Source organism: Lutjanus erythropterus, chromosome 10 (genome assembly GCF_056507025.1).
Source record: "Lutjanus erythropterus isolate fLutEry1 chromosome 10, fLutEry1.hap2, whole genome shotgun sequence".
Lineage (NCBI taxonomy): Eukaryota > Metazoa > Chordata > Actinopteri > Lutjaniformes > Lutjanidae > Lutjanus > Lutjanus erythropterus.
In genome coordinates, this window is record NC_139326.1 from 32,414,573 (window position 1) to 32,430,230 (window position 15,658).

At 40.6% G+C, this 15,658-nt stretch overlaps 1 protein-coding gene across 10 annotated transcripts in view; it reads left to right on the forward strand.

Annotated features, from left to right (window-relative positions):
• The window catches only part of fbrsl1 (fibrosin-like 1), a 388,555-nt gene that overhangs the window by 230,375 nt on the left and 142,522 nt on the right, over positions 1-15,658 (forward strand). The gene's annotated exons all lie outside the window — the stretch shown is intronic.

Sequence of the window (15,658 nt, forward strand, 5' to 3'; positions counted from 1 at the left end):
AGTATGATCATTCCAAAGTGTTAAAATGCTCCTTATAAACATCGGTCTGTTTTCGTTTTGTTTATTATTCATCTCGTCCAATTACCATTCTAAAGGGGGAGTGTTTCTTGCCAGGCGCTGAGGGAATAGGAGATTAAAAGGCAATGAGGAAACATCTGTGTCTCTGCTTTGCCACAAATCTGCATCTCATTCTTACCACTGGCATCCAAATAGACAGCGCCTACAATGCAGAGAAAAAAAGTAAAACACCAAGGCGCATAGGGCTAGCGAATAGAGGGAAGGGTTACCATAGAAACACATACCTCACATGGGTTTATGGGCTGCATCCTATCACATGCTATCAATTACCATAAATCTTCTGGCAGCGAGGGCGGTGGTTAAGGTGCGCCTCAGCAGTGAATGACAATGTGTTGATCTCCGCATATCTGGAGAGATGCATCCAGGCTCTTTAAATCAAGAGGAAAATGGCTTCAGATTTAGCTTGTGACAATAGAAAGATGGAGAGTGCCTCAAATGCGTTTCCTTTCATGAGCCTGTGTGCAAACAGATATTGAAAATCAGAAGGAGGTTGCTGGCTGTCTTCCCTCTATATTCATGTCATTGTGGAGATGAATGATTGCAAAATCAAAACTTAGTGGAAAGCATAATGCGCCGCCGAGCTATACATTTATGCCTGATAATCTTTGACTGGGTGTCATCATGCTTATTCCATTCACTCGTCGTACAGCTGTCGGCACATAAAAAGCCAGCAGTGAGAATTGTGTCAGAGCACAGCGGTGCATCAGTGCAATTTCCACAAATGGCATCTTTTCCCAAGCTCCCATCCTCTCGACCTCTGGCGCTGAGCGACGACGCTGAGAGCATTATCAGATGTGTTTGAGCAGCTCCCATCAGCACGACCCCGGTGGGCGGTGCAGATATCGAGTGACCTTTTCTGCATGGCTCCCTGATATTAACGCAATCTCCCCGCCTTATTACCATGGGAACATTTCACAGAGTATTAGACTTAATAAATGACTTTTTCCTCCGCTTCCATCTCTCTCTTCTTCCTTCGCCATCTTTCTCCCCCCCGTTTCTCTCCGGCCCTGCTCCCCTCGTCTTCCCTGCTCCTGAGCCGATAACCCGACCTCCCCAGGGGCCCGGCCTCCATAATCGCGTCAGTTCACGGCCCTCTTATTCCAGCAGAATTGCTTAATTGGTATGTGTTCTACATAACTGTTGGAGTATTAGACTCACAAATGAAGGTTAGAACCTCAGTGCTTGTAATCGACTGAAAGAAATTGATTTGTGCTCAGCTGCCCTTCTGGGACGAGACTTTATGGTTCTCTGAAGAAATGAAGCTTTTATAATTGTGTGTTCTCCACCTCCCCCCCGCCTCCCCACCCTCATGTCTCCTCTCCTGTCCTCTCTCTCTTTTTCTCATTTCCTGCCTGCTAACTGCTTTGTTGACATTCATCAAAAGGCAAGACACTGGTAATTTATAGGTGATGTGTCTGGTCTTCTACGTTACACTACGCTTGGCATATACTGCGCAAGTTCCCTGGCTGTGAAGCAGGTGTAGGAGTGCTGAGCAGTGAATATCTATGCCTCTTTTTAACCGACAGGGAAATCTAATCATAGCTAAGGTGCTCTGTCAATGGAAATCTGATTGCATTATATGTGATCATGTAGAAGGCGTGAAGCGGTGTCGTATTAACCAAACCTGCCCAACGAGCATAAATTGTCTTATGATTGATCTTCAAGGATTGTTTGGCGCTTTAAGGCTTAACATCGATAGCTGAATGTGTGAGATTAACAAGGGCCTTGTCATGGCTCTGTGGCAGAGCAACTAAAGTGGTCAGCAGGGGGAAATAATGAATGCAGATCTTTGCTAAGTTTAACAGGACACAAGGGGACATATCAGAGAAGCTGCCGATCTTTGGTCTTAAAGCTAATATAAGGAGTTTTTTAACTTGTTATGAAATGCTCTCAATTTAAAACTGACGTCTGTATGTGATCTACATAAAGCAAAAAGACAATCTGCTGAAATCAGATGAAACAAGCCTTTGTTTCCCAGGCATCATTACAGTCAGTAGTACATTAACCAGTTAAAATAAAGAAGGAGGAGAGTTTTCTTTCAATAATTTCATTTTTGACGTATTTTGTGGTTTTGGTAGAGGAAATGCGATAGCTTTTGTCCACAGGGTCCTCCAAACTCAACACAATAGTTTCTAGTAGTAGCTTTATGTTAAGACAGAAGTAATTTAAGATAGGATTTTTTCCAATGTGGTATTACAGAAAAGGACAGGAAATGGGAACAGAAACAGGAAATCCTAAATGCTCAATCCGCTTCTGCTTATCAATTTTTACCTCTTTTACCTCACAACGCACACACCTTTTCTCATTTTGCTTAGTTTAACAACCATCATTTCTTAACTTTCTTAACTTACAAAAAATGGAGCAAAACAATGGGCACTTAACTTAAAGACAATTGAGTTAGAAGTGTTGGTAATGTCAGTGGAGAAATCCAGTTCTAATTATTTTGGGGAAATTTCCAACAACACTAGCTTGGGAGATAAAAGATAGATCGTTGGAAAAGATAGCGGACACAGTCTCCGTTCTGGCCGACATCCATTGTGTAAAAGCAATAAAAGAGCAGCCAAGCGAATTAAACAAGTTAGCTAACACTACCTTTAATTACTGTCAGTGAACACTTTTAGTAGAGAAGTTATTCTCTGTTTTCTTCCAGGGACTATAGATGAAAACTGTCACCTAGCTAACTCTGGTACAGCTAAGGAGCTTTGCAACAAATTAAGTGTTAGGTAATGTTAGTGAACGCTACCGTCAGCTACTTTTAGCAAAGCCTACCATTAGCTCCTGTTTGCTAGTTAGTATGTTAGCTACTACAACAGGTGGAAAAGTGAAAACTAGGACAGTTTAACAGTTATCCTAAACTTATGAGAGCTTTTTTAAGATTTTGGGACGAAAGTACACTTGTGCAATACACTTTTCTTAACTTAAGTTAGAATAGGAAAATTGACTGAGGAACTGTTCACCTGTCATGGCTTTTTTTCCCCCTAAAACAGGTCCTAATCCTAATTACCATGGTTACCAAACAGTTAAGATCTGCATGTGAAGAAGTTTCTGTAATGAGGCCCCACATGCAGGCACAGATGTTTTACATTAGTTCTTTTTTTCTCAATCGTGCAACGGCTAGTGTTTTTATTACATTTTATACGCTTATGTTACTGCTCTATAACCAGCATAATAGTTCATTTGGATGCTTGACAGTGACAGAACATATACTGAATTCAGGGGTTGGGAAGTAACACAGACTTTAAAATAAAAAAATCTGTCCCCATACATCAGCGAGGATGAATTGAACAGGACTGCACACAGTTTATTTTGCAGGACTGTGTTCCTGCCGCTGTCTGGCTAGTGTCTTATGCATGACAACTCCCTCCGACTTAGGTGACCGTAGATTATTCATGCCTGCTTTCCAGGTGGGCAGACTCAGATGTGCTCAGTGCAGAGGTTTGCTCAACGCAAAATCACATTTCACGCTTGTGCTAATGTCACCCGGCGAGTGAAGAGGAGTGAGAACTGGCAGGTGGTGTTTACAAATGAGAACACCCCAAACCGCAAGCCACCCTGACACCAGATGCTGATTTGATTATGGGGTGGCATGTAAGAGAGTGTATGAATGTATGGAGCAGGTGAGGTGGTGCATTCAAAGTCGATTAAGTGAAACAGAGATGAGTGTATGCATTTATTTATATTCTGTCTAAATGCAGGTGTCATCTTTGAGACGACAGGGGTTTTCACAAAATGGCGTTTAGTGTTTTCAGGATGAGATTGGGTGTGTTTGCTCACCGTGGAGTTTTATTTTGTTGCTGATTCTTCTTGAGGCACATTGTTACGTGTGAAGTTTCTCTTTTTTGTGTTTTTAGGTGCGATTGCACATTCGCTTTGAGTGCTAACTGTTTGTTTTGAGATCATTTTAGCAGAAAATTAGCACATTCACTAGTTGATTACTTTGATGTATCTTTGTGCCCCTTAGTGTCTTAAATTATAACAAAGAAATGTTTTTGAATGCTGACAGCTCTTCATTAATACAGCATGTCAGTGTTCAGGGCTGCAGTTCTTTGAAATAATTCATCACTTTTAGAGAACTTTGAGATTTGTTGCTTTTGTCATAAACAGATTAATTATATATGAAGCACCTCATGGACCTGGCTTGTAACGTACTGTCCAACAAACTCAGTCATGTTTAGCAGTGCTCAGTGCTTGCCTGAAGGTGGTGCCCACTGTTATGGAAAAATCTGCTGCTATTACTTTGCTGGCCTGTAGGTGGTGTTGATAGGAGTGGAATTTCAAGGTGTGAAACCGCTGGCACTGCAGCTCCTCGGCTGGATGATGTTGGCAGAGACTGCTTTCAGATGTGTACCGTAAAAATACAATAATGAACCTGCACAAACATCAATAATGTTATTTTTTTGAAAAACATTTTTTGTTTTTGTGTATGTAAAGATGAGCGAAGTATCTCCACTTCCTCCCACTGCACAAAAACGAAACTAAAATATCATTAACCACCATCTTGCTCTGATGGCATCATTTGTAGTCTCTGTAGTGGCAATCTCGATTGGGCCTGCGGTTTCAAAGTTGCACCCAAACACCGAGCCAACTCAGTCAACAGCAGGGCTCAGCTGTCAATTACAATGTCAAACCCCTAGGACTGCAAAAAACAAATATTGTCATTATTGATCAATCTGCTGATTATTAATACAATTAATTGATTAATCTTTTAGTCTATAATATGTCCAAAAAATTTTAAAAATAATCATCACAATTTCCCAGAGCCCAAGGTGACTTATTTACTTCATTTACTATCATAAATGACAAAGAAAAGCAGTATGTCCTCACTTGACATTTTTACTTGAAAATGAATGAAACAGTTAGTCAATTATGAAAATAATTGGCAACTAATTTATTTTGATCAATTATTGAGTCAACTAATCATTGCTGCTCTACAAACCCCCTTTATATAGTATCAAATAACAAATTAAAATCAGACTGGTCAGAAAAATGAACATTTGAACAAAGATTAGCATGATAACCATTACCTAAAACGACAGAAACCATCTTTGGGAAAAATTTATATGAAGTATATGTTAAGATTTAGTTTTTCCCATATCCCATATGCTGACATTGAGGGGGTGGGGTTTATGAACTATACTGCAACCAGCCACCAGGGGGTTATTTGAGATGTTTTTGCTTGATTGTGAGGGGTTGCCATGTCATCCATTTATATACAGCCAATTGTAATCAGAAAGGAAAGACAGATGATGAGAAGTTGAAATCACTGAATTCCATGGTTGATGCATAAGCATAATAAATGCACCGAGAATTTTTCTAAATTATAATGGCACCATTCGCTCTGATGATTCATTTCTTAGCAGAGTAATCATATATTTCCAATCATACATCTGATGGTGTAGCAGACAGCTATTCATATGCAGGAACTAAAGTAAAGCATTACTTTTTTCTCAGCAATTTCTTAGGCCATTTATGATACGTAATGTGTGACTTAATGATGTGCTTTTGCTCTTATAATAATATATGTAATCTATGAGTGTGGACCTGGATGACCCCTCTCATAGCAAAGTATTCTCCATACATGAATGTCCCTTCTTCTTCAATCTATGGTAATTGCCAGCAGATGCAAATTGGGCTTTGACAGCGTGTAGTCGCAGTACCACTCAAACCCAACCTCCTAATCAACTCTGTGTGATTTAACGGAGCATCCTGAGCATTAGTATTCCAGAGCTGGATCCCTCTTGGATCCAGGCTAGGATTATCCAAGCTCTTAACATCTTAGCTAAGCTGGTTAACACCTGTTTTTATTGACATCTGAACACCATCCGAGGCGCCTCGTCTGCTGTGGTTTAAAAAGATCTTCTTTTGCTCTCTCCAGTAGGCTAGTCACTCCTCTTCAGCCCACATAAATGACTGTTTTTCCCACAAGTATTGGTAGCATGTCAGCAGCTTCCCTGTGGAGACTGGGAGTAGATTTACATTCTCATAAACATTCTTAATGCAGCCCTATTTGTAAAATGGCTACATTAGAGATAAGTCATGATACTCTGATGCAGATATAAATCACTTGTTTAGAGCTGGGCTCAGAGTGAACTCAGAGTGATGTAGTTAAAATATTTTTTTGCACGGTCCAAGTCTAGACATGAGCTACAATTCCAAGAATCACATTCTTGCTCACATGTTTTAGTATAATTTGCCAGGGAAGAAAGAAAACGGGCTCACTTTATTTGTTTATTAGGTTTCATATTTCCACTGGGGCCTACGTTTGCCCCAGTGTAACTGATGTAATATTCTATAAAAGCCATTTAGGCTGTTGATACAGCCTGGGGGACTCTTGTTAGCAGAGTCTGTGTAGGCTCAGAGAAATCCTCAGTCCGTCCTCCTGTGTGTGTCTGTTTCAAAAAGTCTTGCCAGGGTCAGTGGGTAAAACTTTGAAGAATGTCCCAGGATTTGTCTAAATCATGAGGTATGGATCCTCTTAAGCGTCGCTGGCATTAGAGCTGAGCTCTATCAATGATTCCATTAACCTAAATTCCAACCCAGGCTTCACAACATGACCATATTAACCCCCCGGATTTCGCCAAGCTCTTGATCCCTCGCTATTTAGATAGACGGGAATGAATGGTCACTCACATTTGTCTGGCTACCGGCTATGTTTCCTGCCCCAGACGGGGAATTATGTGTAATATGACCCCATGTTTATCTTTGGCCTCACTGTGTCCGCATGTTTCCTGGTTATTTTTTCCTCCCCTATAACTGTAACAGAAGCTGATTAGGCTGTGGCAGCGGCGATGCAAGATGATAAGGTATTTAGAGTGGACAAGGACAGAATCCCAATCTGCTGATTTTTACCTTTCCTCGATGAACAATAATCATCCCATGCTAACAGCGGTGGAACGAGCGGAGAAGAGAAAGAAACGAGTGTCTGCCTTCATTAGGACAAAGGGAGGGTGAGCAGGAGAGCATCTGACAAGCCAGTAACGCCTCATTGTCCCTGATCTCAAGTTTCATAAATTTCCACGGCTCTCGTTAAAGGACGTGTCGCTGCTGTCACCAGGCGCTAACTCGTTATCTCCTCAACGCCGTAAAACGCTGTAATTAACATTCAACAACTGTAACCGATCCAGCATTCTTCCTCTCTAGCCGCTAATTGCCACACTATTGTGCTCGCTCATAAGTGGGCCTTTTGTGTGTGCACTTGTGGGTACACATTTCTGCGGTTCATTTTGATTGTAAATAGAGGTGAGAAGGCGTTTCGTCTGAGTGTATAGGTTAAATGTGTTCACTCAGTTTTCCTTGTGTGAGTCACTGAGTTTGTGTCTAAGTCAAAGTCTCATTTGAACAGTATTTTTTGGAATATTTTTGCATGCACATGGACATTTTAAATGCCTTCTATCCAAGAGCTTGTAAATTAAAGCTTTGTCGACAGATGCTTTTAGTAGACTCCTCATGGGTAACGCAACCTGTATTTTTACCGTTGAGGAGCGTATTGGAGGCCCATTTGTCGAAATCACAATTACTGTAATTACAAATTTCAAGGCAATGCCTGCCTGTGGTTCTGAGGACACAGAGTGTACTATTATTTAAGGAGCTGCACCATTCTCCTTTCAGCCATGCATGAGCGCCCCTCTCAAATCATATCCTCCATTGCATCAAACCCAGTTGGGAATGTATAGTTGTCAGGCTGCTATCCACTTACAGTGGCACACACAGAGGGCTCACTCCTCTTATGTTTTTGCCTTTTGGGGCATCAGATTGTCTTTCTTAGTTTCCTGTAGAGCTGGCGGTGTCAGCTCTGTTTTAGTAGGAAATGTTTTTGTTTTCCCCATAGCTGCTCCTGCCTGACCTTACCCGAGCAGCAGCCATCACAACAAGGCCTTATGAATAATTAGTCTGGGTCAACTGATACTCTCCGGCTCCACACACCGCTGTCATCTACTCCGCCAGCGCCAGCCAAAAGCCAATGAACTGTGTGCAATTCTGCTCAATTGAATCAGTTGAAGTTGATGCAGCTCTTGTTATTCGAAGGTAAACGGCTAGATGTAAGCCGATACGGGGGCTGCCCTCGAGGCCAAGTGCAGAACAGGAGAAGGGCCGTCAAATTAGCAGTGTCACAGGGACCGCGCTCTGAGACTTCTACGGTGGTCTGTCACAGATATGCAATCACCTGGTGCTTTATCTGTATGCTGCTGGCCCAGCATTTCATTCTCCGGGGATTAGAGCGAATGCCAGGGTTGGGTTTCCGAGAGCCAAGACGGCCCCAGGAGGACAAACAAAACCAAATGGTTGCATAGTGTTTCTTGTCCTGGTTTCATGTTCGGGTCAGAGGAGATGTGGTGCAGGTGTCTGGGGATTCAGGTGTGTATCTGCGGAACAGGCTGAGAGCTTTATTGTCAGACACATGATGAACATGTCTGTTGTTTCTCAGAGTGTTTCTTTTTGAGCCTTTTGGCTTTAAGGAGCAACTTAATTTAACAGACAGTGTCTTAGCAAGATGTTGTCCAGAATGGATTCAGTGCTCCTTGACACAGAGTTCAGTTGGGTTTAGATAATAGCATATGATTTGCATATATTTCTATTAGCAATGCACTGTCAACCAGTCGTGGCTAGCTTTCAGTTTCACCGGCCACGACTGGTGACAACCAGTTAGCATCAGGTATCTTATTCTGTGTTGGTCAAATTTACTGAATGATGGTTTAAGTCATGTGCACAGAGATACTGGCACACACACAAAAAAAAGCAAAGTAGAGAAAATTTCAAGGCAACTGGAACTTTTGAAATATGAAATCCGGGGGGTTCTAAAACTCAAACATTAATGTTTATCTAAAGAAGAAAAGTAAATTATCTCAAGAAAACATTATTGGTCGGTAAAACATTTTTCAATACTTTGTGTTTGTCTCAACACTCTTTCTATTGAATCTACTGAATCTATTGAAATAAGCTGTCTCGAATTTTCAAGTTTTCTCAACTTTTTCGTTTTTACAGTGCAGTAACATCAGCCATATTCAGTGGCATTGGTCAAAATTACACACACAGCTGCTAGCATGTCACAGGTGTTAATAAGAGGACCGAAAGACTCTAATAACAGGATAAAGAAAGGAGAGAGAAGTTTACAAGGACACGGATGCACTGAGCAGCTGACGGTGTTAACGAACAACAGTAAACGGTAAAGACAGCGTGTCACTGTTGACACATATTAAAACTGACAGTTAAAGGTCCAGCATGTAAAATTTATTGGCATTTATTGTTATAATATGGCAGAAATGGGAGATAATATTCATACATATATATTTTTATTCATATATAATTACCTGATTGTGTTTCCATTACTGTAGAATGAGCCCTTTACATCTACAGAGGGTGCGTATCCTCTTCCACAAAGGCCGCCATGTTGCAGCTCCATGTTTCTACAATAGCCCTGAACAGACAAACCAAACAGTAGATCAACTTTGTTTTGTTTTCGTGGCTACTATAGATTCTCCTACACACTTAGGAGGGAAGAGTGAGATGAGGTGCTTGTAGTTTGCAAGCTCACCGCAAGATGCCATTAAATCCTACACACTACTCATATCTAGTTTGCACTGAAGAATAGACAACTCACTGCAAAGCTTTACGACAGCAAACTGTTGTACCAAGTCAGTCTCCAGTTTGTTTACATCATGTAACACCATGTTCACAATGAGATTGCGTGAGATTGTGCTCCCTCTGTCGCAGTAATCTTAATGATATCCTGTAGTGTGTGATGTGCCATTGTTTTAAAATCTTGTTGTCAGTGTTTTATAGTAAACAAATAACTAAATATTTTGTTCAAGAAAAATTATAAAAATGTTTGTGCTGTCTTAGAAAGAAAGAAAATTGCAGTGCATCTGTAATTTCATCATTTAGTGAGCCCTCATGCCCTCTATGGAAGCATCTGCATTCATTACGTTTCTCTGCTGTGTGTGTGTGTGCCACTGTCAGAAACTAGAAAATTTGTGTTTATTTCACAAGACTAAGCTTCATTTTGTGTTGGGTTGTGGCTTAACCCCATATCTAGATAACCAGCTCTTTTAGCAACTCACAACACCCTTTGTGGTTTTTAATGTTTGCACAATAGGTGCATAGGTTGTGGTTTTTCTCACATTTTCACAACGGCCCACCACCAACGAAACTGCTGTAGTGTGCAGAGTCTGAACTCTCGCTGCCTCTCCAGCTTCCTGTTAGAGTTCTGTGGAAATTAACACTGTAACAAAAATGTCAATTATTCACCAGAGAGCTGACATCAAGAGTGAAACCGCTTTTAAAGGTCCAATGTGTAAGATTAGTGGGGATTTATTGGCAGATTTTGGCAGAAGTATAATATTCCCAAGTATGTTTTTATTAGTGTATAATCACCTGAAAATAAGAGTCTTTCACTGCATTTGAAAGTGCATACTGTGTACTACACACCCAGAATGTGTACTATCATTCAACATACTTTTGTGTAATCTGTATCATGTCACTGTTGGCTAGAGATGCATAACCAACGGTAAACTTTCTAACCCTTGAGGCTAACATTGGTTAGCATGATAACTCGTGCCAGCAATGAACTAATTTAAAAATACATTCCGTCCACGAAAGTGAGACCTTACTTACATTGCATGATTGACATTACACAGAGCTGCCTTGGTTGCCTTTGTCATTTGTATGCTGTTGCATTGTGGGATATTTGTGCAGCATAGTGTTCAGTGCTAACCCAGATAACAGACAAACCTAACAGACAAACAGACAAACCCAGCACTGGCTCCAGATAGGACCTTTTCTCATTTTTTGAGTTTCACAGGCACCATAAGTTCTCCTATACGCTTGGAAGTGGAGGGTTACATGAGGCTCACTGCCAGATGCTACTAAATCCTACACACTTGCCTGTTAATATATGTCTCACAAATGTTGATTTTGTTGGCACTCCTTTTGCTGTCAGGACCTTAGAAGACACTGGATATATTTTTGTCCAAATAACAATCGTGTTTATTGTTTGCCTAGCAGTGAAGAGCTCCATGCCCCTGTTCATTAAAACCAGGCCTCAAACTCAGGCCACGGAAGAAGAAGTTGTTCTTCTTTTTAGGCTGTTAGTGTAACATCCTTAGGCTCAGTATAGTATCAATGTCAGCTGATGTGTGGTGAAGACACAAAGACATGCCTTCAACTAAAGTGCTAAATTGTGTGCTTAATTCATCTTCATGCTCATCTCGCCTCTAATTCGACCTGCAACATCAACAAGACTATCTGCAGTCTCCACACTTTCTTGATTGGACATAGATGTGGAAAAAATGATCTCTTGACTGTGATGAATTTTATAGATAGGAAAGATGCTGGCACGCTAGCAAAAAGGTCCTTTTACAAGCACCATGAACAAAGGAGAATTTATTCTCCTCAGCACTTTTGCAGCGGGGAAGCTGGAAAGCATAAATAAGTGAAAGTGTCATCATATGGCTTTTTTAAATGAGATTGTTAGAGATAGATCTAATTTTAATTTGGCCTAATGCGAGGAACACTATCAGCCATTGACCAAGGGTGTCTTATGACTTACTTGACGTACTTCGCTCAACAGTCTTGTGCTTTTACTCTGCAGTTTCAGTTCAGAGACCGGGCCAAGTGCACAGACAGGGTAATTTTAAAGGCTCCTGCACTCGCTGTTTAGTTCATGAACTTCAGCGCCCCACCTCCTTCCTTCCCTTCAGCTCCTAGAAGCACAAATATCTCCCAGAGAGTGTCAAGCGAGTCTGCTGCTTCTGTTTACAGGCTATTCAATCACCCTAAGTACTAGTGGCAGACTGATTTTCTTGGAAACACATTTGCCACATTCCCCTCCGGCTCCTTACATGCAAGGTATTTATCATATGAAAATTTGGAACTATCTGACTCGCCTGTTTTACTAGCCTTGTCCTAGAGCTGGGACTGGTAAAACATTGTAATATATGCACCGCTGTCAGAATTGAACATAAAAATATCCCAGAATACCAAGAGATTTACACTCTGTCATCGGGAAGTGGTTACTTTTATAATACTGTCGCACTGGAGATAACATCTTCCAGCTTACAAGTAGTCTCACGGTAAAAATGGGTCATTTGATTTTATTTGTTTTTTAGTTCTCAGTGACACACACAGAAAACAACAAACACAACACAACAATTCTCATAAAAAACAGTGGCTGCAGTGTCAATTTGTTTTTAGCCTACTTAGCATATGTAGCTGCTGGAAATGCTGCAGTGTGCCACACGTTTTGTGTATGTGTAGAGTGAGTGTGTGTGAGTGTGTATGGAATAGTGACCTCAAACCTGGCGACAGCCCCTGCTAACAGCTGGTTTTCTGCCAGTTTTTCTGCAAGGCTATGAGAAAATTAGCTGAGCTGTGTGGAGGCTTGTAGCACCCTAATATAGCATTAAGCAGGGTGACCGGACTCGCACAAGATTGATGACTGTTGTCTCTCTGACCGCACTTTAGCACTCTTTAGCATGAGGAGCTCGTTCTCAAGGTCGTAGGTCACAGGTCATGTTCATAGATTGACATACATGCAGCCTTTTCCACACCACAGTTTGCCCAGGGGTAATCACAGGCTGAGGTATTTTTAGTAACATTTTCTATGAAGGTCATGTCTATGATGCATTATAGGAAAATTAGACATTATAAAGCATTTATAGTCTGTTCTCAAAACTCATAAATATGTATAATCATGCATGAAACATTATAACAAGGTTTGTAAAGTATTATAAGTGGTGAACATAATGTATTGTAAGTTCAGCATTTATAATGCTTTATACCTCCATGACAAAATGACAACACTGTTTGAAAGAAGAATCTTAGTCCTGAGTTACACAGCACATTATAACCACATTTAACTAGTTATAAACATGCATAGAGAAGTGCTCTAAATGATCATAACCGTTTATAAATTCTAAACTCTGAACTTTCTGAAACAGAAATAAAACTTTCTATGAAGGTCATGTCTATACATAAGTACATACATTATAAGCACATTCATAATTTCAATGCATTTATAAGGCTTTATAAAGTCATAAATGTTTATAATCACACCTGACAACTTATAACAGTGTTTATAAGGTATTACAAGTGGTGGACATGATGTATTGTAACACAGAGAGAACTGCCCTTAAATATCATTACAGATTCATAACATGTCATAACATAACATCATAACAGATTACATAGACAGTTTCTGAAACAGAATATCATCTTATAAACATCAACTAGAATTAGGGCTGCGCAATTAATCACAATTGGCAGTAAAATTGTGACAAGTGCCAAGAGCAATATCCAAGTCACAAAATTTTTTGAAAAAATAAAAATTTGTGAGAAAACAGCCTTAAAATGAGGTACTGTTGCACTGCACTTGTTATCCAATGAGAGAAAACATGTTTGTTTGGTACAGACCTCAATAAATGTGAAAATCATGATTTTAACAGTTTTTTTTTTAAGGGAAAATAGAAAATAAAAAACATATTTTTCCCTGACATGTTGTGCTACTTATGCATCTAGTAGGTTTTCTGTATGGGTTGTAGAGTTATGGCGATATCGGCCATAGAGATGTCTGTTTCCTCAATACATTCGCAATGATCTCTCTTGGCTGGTGGTGCTCAAAGCACAAAAAAAAAAATCATGACCTGGTTACTACTGTGGATTATCTTGAGTAACTGGGTCATGATTTCTAGACTGGTTTGGATTTTTTTTTTTTTTTTTTTTTTTTTTTTTTTTTTTTGTGCTTTGAGCAACCACCATCCATGGCCGATATCTCCAAAACTTGGCAATTACCAGCAAAAAAGTCTAGATGGATAAACAGCATTTCAGGCCACAGGAAAAATATTTTAAGTTTGGTGTGAACTGTCCCTTTAAGTCCAAATGGATATTTGTACCAAGTTTAAAGAAATTCCTTCCAAATTTTCCTGAGAGATTAACCTTTGACCACCAAAACTGAATCGGGTCATCCTTGGGTCCAAACGGACATTTGAACCAAATTTTAAAAATTCCCTTTAGATGTTCTTGAGATATTGTGTTGACAAGAATGGGACAGGCGGACAAATGAATAGACAACATGAACATGTAATGCCACCAGTGCAGAAGCATAAAAATATGCTTTAGCATGACTTTGTGGGTTTTAAATAAAGTCACTGCTCTGTATAATGTTGTAATGAATGTGACTTATGAATGTGCTTGTGATGCATTATAGACATGACCTTTATATAATGTGCTACTGTATTTTGCAATAGCATTCGCACAGGTTTTTGTACGGGGATGAAGTACAACCACTTAGAAGTGTAATTTTACATGTATAGTGTCATAATGGCTAGGGTATCAGTAGGTCATCTCTGGACTCCAATTAAAGGTGAGTCTGAGACCCTCTGATCGTCCATGTAAATCAACAACATGCAGGGGACTGAGTGTCAGCATGTCTTCGATCACGTCTGCTCCATCTTCATCTCTTTCAGGCTTTGTGTTTTCCTCTTTGTCTGCCTCCCCCTGACCTGTCTATTTACCCAGCATCCCCCTCTGTAACAAGGAGCGTCCGTTCATCAGCCATGTTTAAACTGCAGACAGGATTAACTTGGCTAAAGACTTAATGCACATGCACAGTCACCCCGTGCTCTGTTTGCTGTTTCCAGGCCGCAGATCGACAAGCTGCTCTGTTAGGCTTCTCTTGCTTGTTCTCTGTCTCTCCGGGCTCCCTAGGCCTCCTCCTCCTCCTTTGTCCTCATTTCGCCTGAATTAATTGAGTTCTCATTTTTGTGAGAAAGCTCACAGGAGGGCTGTGTGAGCAGAGAGAGAAGAGTGATAGAAAGAATGTGTTAGACAGAGAGAGATCAGTGGCAGAAGCCTAGGGGGCATAGCTCTCCCAGAGGTAGGCACTCACCAGTTTCCTGGGGGACGGCAAGGCCCCTCTGCTGCACTGACTTATATCTTTATCCTCTCAACAGTCACCCCTCGGCACTTCAGGGAAGACCCATAGGCTGGTGGTCAGGGTCAGGCAGACGTGATTCTTCACCCCCCCAGCCTAAGGGAGGCTGCCATCTAATTTAAGCTCTTTGTGTCTGTAAAACTAAGAAGTGGAAACACTGGAAATGTGTCTGATAAAATAACAGTTGTGTGACTGGCAAATTAAGCCATGTATAGAGCTCAACAGTGAGATTCCAGAGGTGAAAATCCCATTCATATTCTGAATCGAGAACTTTGATTAATAGCCATAATGTTGTAACCCTCCAAGGTTACTTGACTATGAGCTATGAGTTTGTGAAACGATGGTATACACTCCTGTAGAAGCCACAAGTCTGTATGATATCAACAATGTTGTAAAAGAAAAACATTTTATTTGCGATGTCATAGAGAAATACTACACTATCCACAATCCTAAAGTGTAACAGCATCGTCCCTGACTGGTTTAACTCACTAGTACCACTGAAATGTTTAGAGGTGGGAACTGATAACAAAAGCTCTGGTTGTATCCAAATCCAGATAGCGAAATCAGATGGGAACTGGAAAAAAAATTGGTACATCTCTAGAAATGTTTACTTCACACGGTCTGCTAGCAGGGATGCTAGTTAGGTAGCTAACA